The sequence below is a fragment of the Cavia porcellus genome, unplaced genomic scaffold (genome assembly GCF_034190915.1).
Source record: "Cavia porcellus strain 051 isolate PalLab524CR breed Dunkin Hartley unplaced genomic scaffold, mCavPor4.1 scaffold_15, whole genome shotgun sequence".
In the NCBI taxonomy this organism is placed as follows: Eukaryota; Metazoa; Chordata; class Mammalia; order Rodentia; family Caviidae; genus Cavia; species Cavia porcellus.
The window spans coordinates 8,818,118-8,827,986 of NW_026947498.1; the positions used below are offsets into that span (position 1 = coordinate 8,818,118).

The 9,869-nt window shown below is 55.1% G+C and overlaps 1 long non-coding RNA gene across 1 annotated transcript; it reads right to left on the bottom strand.

Annotated features, from left to right (window-relative positions):
• Positions 1-7,873: 7,873 nt before the first annotated feature.
• LOC134470445 (uncharacterized) lies at positions 7,874-9,265 on the bottom strand. Its single transcript, XR_010039325.1, has 2 exons — positions 9,055-9,265; positions 7,874-8,261 (listed from the first exon to the last, which is right to left on the bottom strand). It is a non-coding gene; the product is annotated as an uncharacterized LOC134470445 (long non-coding RNA).
• Between the last annotated feature and the right edge of the window lie 604 nt (positions 9,266-9,869).

Below are 9,869 nucleotides of genomic sequence, written 5' to 3' on the forward strand. Positions count from 1 at the left end.
TGGGCCAGGAGGGAACCTGGGGTCAAGTGGACAGTGGGGCTGTGTCTGCAGGGTCACCAGTGCTCGGTTAACAGCTCCGCCAATCGACATGGCAGCACTTCCTTGGAGCTGCAGGCCACAAAGGCCCCCGTGTGCTCTGGAGCCTGAGCCACTACAGGTGACAGATGGCAGGGCGTGACACAGCCACAGCCAAGGGGTCCTCCATAAAAGGGGACACAGTCAAGGCATTTTCTGTGTCCTGCCCAGGTCTCTGAGGCACCAACAAGGGGAGAGGAGCCCCAGGGGCCCTCCGTGTGGTGACAGAACCACATGGTCCTGCAACAGCTTGACAGGGACAGCAGAGGGTGTGACAGTCCCAGGACCCCATCAATGGGACGGTCCCGGTGAGTTCTACGGCCCTGGGCATTTCCTGTCTCCAGAATGACCGTGGCATCCAGCTTTCCCCGAACCTGATCCTGTTTGTCACAGGAGGAGGAGGTGGGTAAAGAGTGGCACACTTCTAAATGTCCACGGAGTCCCTGGGCCATCACCACCAGCTAGTAGGCCCCACGGGAGGTGACGCTTGCTGTGGAGAGACCTAGGGTGGCTCCTAGCCTGCCTGGTACCTGCCTGGGACTTCAGGTTGCCTGGCACTAGCTGTGGGGCCTCCCTGGGTTCCTTGGCTTCCCCTGCTTCCCCTCTCCAGACAGGAGGGGGCGCCAGTGTGCAGCAGGCCAGGGCTCCTAAGCCCAGGAGCTGACCTAACTTTCCCAGGAGTTCCAGGCCATGCCCCAGGCACAGCACACCTCACCTGTGAGGGTTGCATTTTTAACACAGGGAGCTGGTGAAAAATTGGTGACATTTTCTGCAGTGTGTCAGGTCTTTTGGCTCTGGTTGTTTTGGTGATGTGTCTATTTTCTGTTGCTTTCCCCATGGAGAGGTGCATACACAGTTAGATCTGTTCGAATTCTGCTAGAGATATTTTGCTCTGCTTTGGTTGTCTTTTTGGCAAAAATAATGGATTTGAGTTCATAAAAAGGCCTTCCCAGATCCAGGTTTTGGGAGAAATGTCCAAGCTTTTTCTAAGGAGCTGTAGTTTCATGTTTAGTATGGGGATCTGCAGTCCACCGGAAGGGAGGGTGGTCAGGGCCATCCCACTGTCAGGTGGGTCCCCGTGTGTCAGGAGCGTGCGAGCATCAGCTCACCTTTTATGGGGTTCAGACCACACCTTGGCAGTCTTCACTGTGGGGGCTTCCCTCCCTTGGATCTCCCCTCCCTTCTTTCTCCTTCTGTCTTCTTTTCTCTCTCTTTTTTCCGTGGCATTGGGGGTTGAGACGAGGACCTTTCCCAATAAGGAACCTCCCGGCCTGTAAATATTTGTATTTTTAAATTTATATTTTATTTTTTGGTTTTTCTGAGGCAGGCTCTCACTGAACGGTCAGGCTGCTCAGTCTGGACTTGAACTTGGGTGTCCTCTTGCCTCAGCCCACGAGCATGCAGGGATACTGGTATGTACTCCTGCACCTGGCTCCTTCCACACTTGTGTTTCTCCCATTAGGGCTGTGTGATCAGTACCGCAGTGTTTCAGGCCCGGAAAATTCATACCCACGTGGTTACCTCATCCACATGGCTGTTTTTTCAAAGTTTTCACAATGGCAGTATTGTTTTTTATGCAGGTATTACAGACCTCCCTGCAAAAAGGCATTGGAATTTTTATTGAGGTCACATACACTTTAACTTAGGGAGACACAATGACAGTTTTCTGATTTGGAATTATCCTAAGGGGCAGAAGCATATCCTTTTGCTGTTGTTTTTGTTTGCTTGTTTTTTGTTTTGCTTTTTGAGTCGAGGTCTTGCTCTGCAATTCAGTCTGGCTTTGAGCTCACTGTGCAGCCCTGGCTGGTCACAAATGCAACGACCCTCCACCCTCAGCCTCCCAAATGCTGGGATCACAAGCCTTCAGCACAGCGCCCATTTACTTTGATCCTTAATGGCAGTCAAAAGCTGTCTGCACCTTGGTGGTTGTGGCTTGTGTCTAGAAGTCCCCTCAAGCCTCAGGCAGCCAGAGAAGGGGCTTTTTCAGAGGTGGCTAGATCCAGAGTGCGCAGCACTGGCTCTGCATAGGGTGTTGTCTGCTCTAAAACCCTGGCAGAATTTCTCTGAGAAACCCAGGTCCTCGTGTGCTCAGGCGGCAGTGCCTTGACGACTTTCCCTGTTTCCCTTCTTTTAGGGGAGAGGGTACAGGGATGGAACTGACAGCTCCCACTTGCCAGGCAGGCCCTGTGCTGCTGAGCTGAGTCCCTGGGCCCTCCCTGTGCTCCCTATGGAAATGAGTCGTTTAGATTTTCTCTGCCTACTGAATCAGCTGGAAGAGTTGTATTTTTTCATGAAATTGCCCATCTTAATCCGAGTTCTGCAACTATGTTTAAAAGACAAGTAGAGCACCTCTGTGAGTTTCCCCATTTCTCCGGTTTCCATACTTACTTTCCTTCTGTTCCTGGGCTGCCTGTTTATTTTCTCCAGTCGTTTGCACAGAGCAGCTCTGAGCGAGTGCCACAGCACCCTGACTCAGCTGTGCTGTCCCCTCAGCCTGCAGGAGCTCCCTCTTACAGGGAGGGTTCAGATCAGCCCCCTGGTGGAAGAGGTGCAGCTGAAAAGCAGTGAATGCTTAAACATTTAAAAATGTGTAATGCAAAAAACCAATCACCATGAATCCCCTCACAATACCTTACACGCCCCTCCCACCATACCTGCTGCTTCCCGCAGCAGCTCGGGGTCCTTTCTCCTGGGGGACTGTGCTGTCCTGGCCCCCTCCATGTCCTGCATGGATTCAAACCCTCTCTCTTTCCTGGTCATTGTGAACCTGGGGAGGAGCAGAAGTCACAGCGTGCCAGATCCGGTGACTAAGGCCCAATGAGGACACAGTCCTGTTTTGGGAGCTGCCTTTGGGCTGGATGGTGCTCTGCACAGCAGTCACTGGGTTTTTTAATCACCCTAAAGAGACACCCAGCAAAGAGGATTCCAGGGCTGCTGGAAAGAGAGGGATGGGGTGAGTTCAAAGCAAGGTGGGGTGGGGGTACCATGAGCAGGTCACTGGTGACAACACTTAGCAGATTAAACAGGTGGAATACCACCGTGGGATTTGGGCACACTTCATCTGTGGATATGTGACACATGCCCCTGGCTATGTTAGAGTCATCTGCTTGTTTCAGCTGTAAGGTTAATGGTTTCTTCTCAGTGTGGTAGCCAGTTTCTCAGAATGGTGCTGAGATGGGACCTGGGGCCTCTGCACTGAGGTGCCACCTGCCAGCCCTAACTTTATATTTCACAGTGAGACAAGGACTCCAGGGTGGCTAAACTAACCAGGCTGGGCTTGAAATAAGGATCCTCCTGCCTCGGCCTCCCACAGTGCTGGGATCCCAGGCTTGTGCCATCAGCCAGGCCTTTCTGGCAGTTGTTTTTAATGAGAGTGGACAACCGAATGCCAGAGGATCCCAGAAGAAGCCAGGACTCCTCCACCAGAGGGGGCCAAAGCCAAGACCAGGATGTGGGAGAGGGGGCGGTGGAAGGGCGTGGCCAGAGGCAGGGCAGAGCTGAGGCATGAGGCAGGACCTGCTTGGAGGGGTGCAGGGACCCCAGAGCTGCAGATGCAAAGGTGGTAAGCGTAGTGGCATGAGGGTGCTGGGAGAGGGCGTCGGAGTGGCATGGGGGCCAGGGGTGGGGGTACGTAGAGGGTGATTTGGAGAGGCGCCAACCAGCGGTACACCGGGGAGGGCCCCAGAAGGGGCTCAGGTCACAGTTAGGTTAGCGATGTTCCTGCCATGGCCAGGCCAGTCTGGGACCCAGAGTCACACCCGGGAAGGGTTCCTGGGTGCCCGTTATGGCATGAGGGGTGCGGGGCGCGCCTGAGGATTACGTGTTCTCGTCTTCCGCCTGGTTTCCTAGTGAGGCTCCTGACACAGCGCCGCAGCCCTGCCCCTTTCTGCCCGGGTTACTTCAGAGCCAGCCTCAGTGGCAGCGCTGAGTAAGGACCGTGCCCTTGGGGGTGCTCGCTACACCACAGCCTTCTAGAACCTTCCCTATGTCTCTTCCTGCATAGCACAGGGCCCGATGGGGTGAGGGCCCAGCCTCCCCTGTAGCCCTGCAAGTCAGGCTCAGAGACACCCATAGCTCAGCAGCACTGCCCAGCTGTCTTGAGGGTGAGGCAGGAGGGGCCCTGTGAGATGACAATCAGAGCAGCCACTCTGGCTCAGCTCTGGCAGCCTCGTGCTCTCCTCTCCCTAATCTCATGGGGTGCGGCCCACAGAAGAGGCTCTGGAGAGTGAAGGCAGCATTGGAGAAGGGGGACCTGGGCCTGGGCCGGTCTTGCTTTTCATGCGGGGCACGTTCCAGTTGGGGTGAAGGCATGGGTTCCAGGGGATGGTGAGGCCAAGAGAAGGGGAAGAGTGGGGACCCACGAATACCACCTTTCCTTGCCCAGGGAGGACTTGGGACCTCAAGATTGGATTCTATTGCAGAGACTTGGGGTCATGTCCCGGGGCTGCAGAAGCATGGCCGGGATGTTACAGACCAGGGTCCAGTCCAGTGGCCGGGTGCTGTGAAGGCTCCTGTGTGTGTTGTGGCTGCCTGGTGACCATGCTGCCCCGGGCTCCTGGCAGGGGACCTCATCACGTACCAGGACTGCCAGCATTGCAGCTGGATGCCTTCTTCCCATAGACTGTTACCTCCGAAAGCCCCCCACCTCAGTCCTGCTGGAATTCAGCCTGCTGATCCTGCCCCCATCTCTGACCCAGTGTGACAGGGCACCTCGAAGTCATCTGAGAAGCATTTGAGGCACAGGCCGCCGAGCTGTTCTGAAGCTGGGATGCTTCCCCCACCCGCTCTGGGGCAGATATCTGCAGCCCAGGCAGAGCAGGCCCTTGGTCTCTGCCAGTCACCCTACTCCACCCACAGCCTCCAGGTTGGTGAGGGGTTTTCTGCAGTGATATGTGGGCACCATCAGAAGGCCTGTCGAGAGGCTGTCAGGGCCATCTTGGCACACAGCAAGGAGCATGTCTGGAAGCTTGGAACCAGGCCCTGGTGCAAGCCCAGCTGTGTTCACCCCCCCACCCCGGCCATGCGGCTCAGAAACCGGATGTTAGTGCTCCCTGGAGCTGAAAAAAGGAGGCCATGAGGCAGCTGTCTGTCGTCCTGTTGGAAGGGGGAAAGGGTCAATCAGTACATGGGTTCTGGGGCTCTTACCAGGCCCCTGGTATCCTAAAGACCTGGACAGGATGCACAGGAAAGGCAGCGAGGGTGCACCGTTACTGAAGGCAGAAAAGAAGTGTGCTCAGCAAGGCAGCACAGGCTGGTGAGGAGCTGACAGTAGGGCCATGGGGTCTTCTGTACCCAAACCATAGGGTCACCTCTCTGTCATGCAAATAACGAATTGGATGGTTACCATATGAAATGCTCACTTGGGGTCACCCCCTGTGGAAACTTTCCTGTCAAGTGCTGGACTGGCTCCCTGTCATAGGTAGATAAAGAATACAGGAAGTGTCTCTGGATTGGTTGCGCCCGAATGCAAATGAGAATGATCGAGAACATATGATTGGCCCTGCTTAGAACACCAGCTATAAATGAAGAGTGGAATATAGAAAGTTTCTGATTGGTCCAGAATGGCACCTTTGTGACTGGGTCTGTATAGTCATAGTGGGCTGGGAGTGTCCCTCCCTCTGCAGCCCTGTCCTTGGTGGACTGGCTTCTACTGTCAGCACAGCCCAGGCAGCTTCTGTTGTTCGAGTTCTATCTCAGGGATTCTAGACTAACTGTGGGTCCTGCCAGCAGGGGTCCCAAGCTAGGGGCTTCTCCTCCGTCCACCTCAGTGCTGCATGGAATCTGCTGTGGGTTCTGGCTGAGGACACAGGGCTGGAAGATCTCACTGCCTCAGCCTCCCCCTCTGCCCTGTGGTCTAAAGTCTTTCTGTCTCCATTCTGGACTCTTGATGGCCCCCAGCCCCAGTGGTGTCTGCCTGTGGCACCACACGAGCCTGTCCTGATGGGCTTGGGATCCCCGAATGCACTCAAGCCCTTGTGTTGCATGGGACCTGTGCACGGCTGCACCGAGCCACCTGCCGCTGGCCCCTGGTCGAGCATCCCCCGGGACCTGACATTGGCCGGATGTGCCTGGCTGCCATCTGCCTTGTTCATGGTGTGTGCTTTGGTCCAGTCGGCACCCACTACACACTTAGCACACGGAATGGCTTGGGCAAAGATCTGTGTCTTCTTGGAGCTGCTGTGTTCTGGTTTCTGGCTCTGAAAGCTCCTGTCAGCCCTCAGAGTCCAAAGGTCCCTGCAGAGTCAGCCCTGCCAGCCAGCTGTCCAGGTATCTGCAGTGCTTTATGCAACCTTATAGTTATGACTGGGCGAGGCTCTGAATGAAGTCACCTCCACTCAGCAGAGGCACTGGATACCTGACAGCTGTGAGGGAGGGAGGGCGAGCTGCTCTTTACCTGAGTCTGACACAAAGCGGCACAGGTTGGAGGTTGTGTGCCTTAGTGTGTTCCGTGCATCCCCCCTCCCATCTTCCAAGAAAGAGAACTCCCAGTTCATGCATTTAAAACTGAAAAGTGGAATCCAAAAGTATTAACTGTATTGTTTCACATTAGGTGTGGTAGTGCACGCCTGTGAACTCAGCACTGTGAGAGGCTGAGGCAGGAGGACCCCAGGTTGCAGTCCAGCCTGTGCCCCTTAGCAACGTAGCCAGATCCTATCTCAGAGCAATCACAGGACTGGGCCGTACAGGTCCTCTGGGGGACCTGGGTTCCCTGTCCCTCTCCTCAGACGCTCTGGGTGTTCGAGCTTCAGGTTTGGAGAGGGTCTGTCCTCCTGCAGATCTGTAGTGGAAAAGCTGCTCAGGTGACCTGGGCTATTTTTCCCCAAAGCATGACCTAACCACACACGGTCAGGTGAGTGATTGCCTAGAATCAGTTCCTAGGCCCCCCCAGAGACTGCCCAGAATGGTATAGACTTGGCCTGCTAGCAAAACAAACACAAATTATTTCTGGAGAAGTTGCTTCTTGTTTCCAACACAGTGCTCAGTACAAGCCATAGACCAACCAGGAAACCCTTGGGCTGGGGCCAGAAAAAGCTTCAGAGCCTTCGGTTGTCCTTGGAGCAGTAGGACCCAGGCTGGTGGCTCGCTGGGGATGATGAGGGAAATTTGAGCCAGCCGAGGGAGGACTTCCTGCAGGAACCAGAAAACTTCCCAAGGAGCAGGGGTTTCTGGCTTTGTTTTGTCTGTTGTTTTGAGAAAGGGTAACCCTGTTCAGGCTGGCCTTGAACTTGCAGTGATACTCCTGCCCCTGGCTGTTGAGTGCTGGGATTCCAGATATGTACCATCAGTGCTTCCCAAGCACGTTCCTAACAGAGCGACCTGATTGTAAGATAGAGAAGCTCCAGGGCACAGCACAGAGAAACAGGTGCAACAGAAGCAAAGAAAGAGCAGGAGATTCTGAGACCGTGGGTATCGGGCAGCTTTGCCATCATGGGGGTGCAGCGCCAGCACCCATGATTTCTGGGCGAAAGGGTAATGTGCCTCACAGTTTCAGGGAACTTGGTCCATGGCTGCTGGCTCCAAGACAGGATCCTCAGGGTGGCAGAGTGGTTGGGCCGAGGTGCTGTGTTCCCTATGTGGTGCAGGGGGAACCTCAGGGGACCCCGCCTAAGAGGGGCTCCAGACATACCCATCAATGTCCTTGGCTGATCCCTGGGCATTGTTTAAATCCATCAAATTGATACAGTGCAGGTGAACCACCCGCAAACAAAGCTGGCCACCTCCCGAGGGACAGGAAAATAAAAGGTGATGTCCAGGAACCCCTGGACATTGGAGGGCAGTGCAGTTAAGAAGCTGAATCTTATTCTTTTTCAAAAGGCAACAGCTGTTTATGAGGCAGGGGGTTCTGAGGTGACTGGGCATGGTGGAAGCTTCCATTGTGACAACAGAGGACCTTGGGGCTGTCCTAGGGTTCAAACAATGGAATACTCTGGGAAGAATACCCTTGGGGCCACAGGGTCCTGCTGGAATCCTTGGTCTCTGTCTGAGGGACTTCATGACACTCAAGATTTCATGTCACCATTCTGAGGCCATTCCAGTGTCTTCCCTGCTGTGTGGATCAGAAAAGGATTGCTGAGTCCAGCTCCTGAAGCCCAGGGATCAGGCCGTTCTCAGGCTGTCAGCATGGTGGACAGTGGTGCCGCGTCTCGGGCTCTGGTCAGTGTGTTCACACATGGCGATCACGTACCCTGTAACACAGTGATCCACCTAGGGCCGTGCTGGGCCCACCCAAGTCCACGCCTTCTCCACGCAGGCTTTCCTCGTTGCAGGTGCACTTGCAGCTGCCTGCCTTCCTTGGGGGCTGCTGTGCTGGGACGAGGGTCCCGTGGTCAGAAGAGCGTGTGGTTTGCTCTCTGCGGCACGATTGTCTCGGACTGAATCAGGCCCTGATCCCCATGTTTGCGTGCCAGGGAACTCACCTCCCGGGGCGTGGGGGAGCACAAACCTGAAAGGACTCGCTCAGCATGGAGGAGGAATGACTGTGCAGAGTACACCAAGAACGTGTGCCGCTCAACAACAAAAATCATTCAAACACAGGCAATGGACTGGGCTGGGTGTCCCCCCAAGATTCCCCAAACGAAAGGCCGGCAAGATCAGAAAGATGTGATCAACGTCTTTCATCACCAGGTGTGCTAATCAGAACCCTGAAGAAGGATCACCTCACCTCCACAGGGAAGGCTATGTCTGAGGCCCCAGGCACACAGCATGTGTTGACAAGGAAGTGGAGGAAGTGGCCCTGGGGTGTGGCTGGCGGGTCCAGGAGGCAGCTAAGACCAAGGCTGCCTTGTGACCTGGGAGCCCCATTTGCCAGTGTGTGTCCCACAAGATTGAAGCAAGATGTCCCAGAGATGGTTCCCCAGCTTTCTCTGTGGCAGCGTTATCTGCTGCAGCCAGTAAGTAGAAGCTGCCCGTATGGCCATGGATGGACAGATGGACAGACGGATGGAAGTGGTGTGAGCATTCAGCAGGGCTTGTTCTTACCGTGAGGGCGCTTAGCTGTGGGAACAAAGCAGCGCCATGAGGCAGAGACCCTAGGAGTCGTAATGTGTCAGGCGGGCTGAGAACCCGGTTTCCAAAGGCAGGAGGCCTGGGTGGCTACCAGGCAGGGGCCGAAGGGCGGACAGCGAGTTAATGTGTAACAGGTGCTAGGCTCTCTTACAAGAGGACACCACCTGGAGGTCAATAAAGGGAATTCAGGGATCAGGTTCGCTGTGTACTGTGCGTTTTAATACCAAAACTGTTTAAAGATACAAACAAACCCAGAGGCAGAAACCCTCTTCTGATACTAGATGAGCTAATGACACAGGTAAAATTCTTGGTGTAGAAAATCAGGACTCAGTTTCCCAATTTTAGCCACAGGGAGGCAGGGCTGGAGAAGGGTTCACAGGATGCCAGAGGGCGGCTCAGCTGTAGGGACACAGAGAGAGGCCAGGCCAGGCCTGGTATGGTATAGTTCTGAGTCCCTACCTGACTATCCTGCCTTCTGGCCTCTGGAGTTTTGGAGGACATGAGCCGTGTGAACCAGAGGACGGCAGCTGCATTGGCCACAGGAAACAGGACTCCCCACAGGACATCTCAGCAAGGACAGGGCTGTGGAGGGAAGGTCACAGCCACCGTAAAATCTGTCCCCAGCAAGCCCAGGGTACAGGGCGTCATGGGCAATCCTTGGGCTCCTGGAGAGAGAGGACCTGGCAGAGCCTGTACAGAGAGAGCCTGCTGGCGGGATCTTGCTAGACAGTGGGGACCTCACTTGGCAGCGGGGACCTCACTAGGCAGCAGGACAGCTTCTCCTGGAG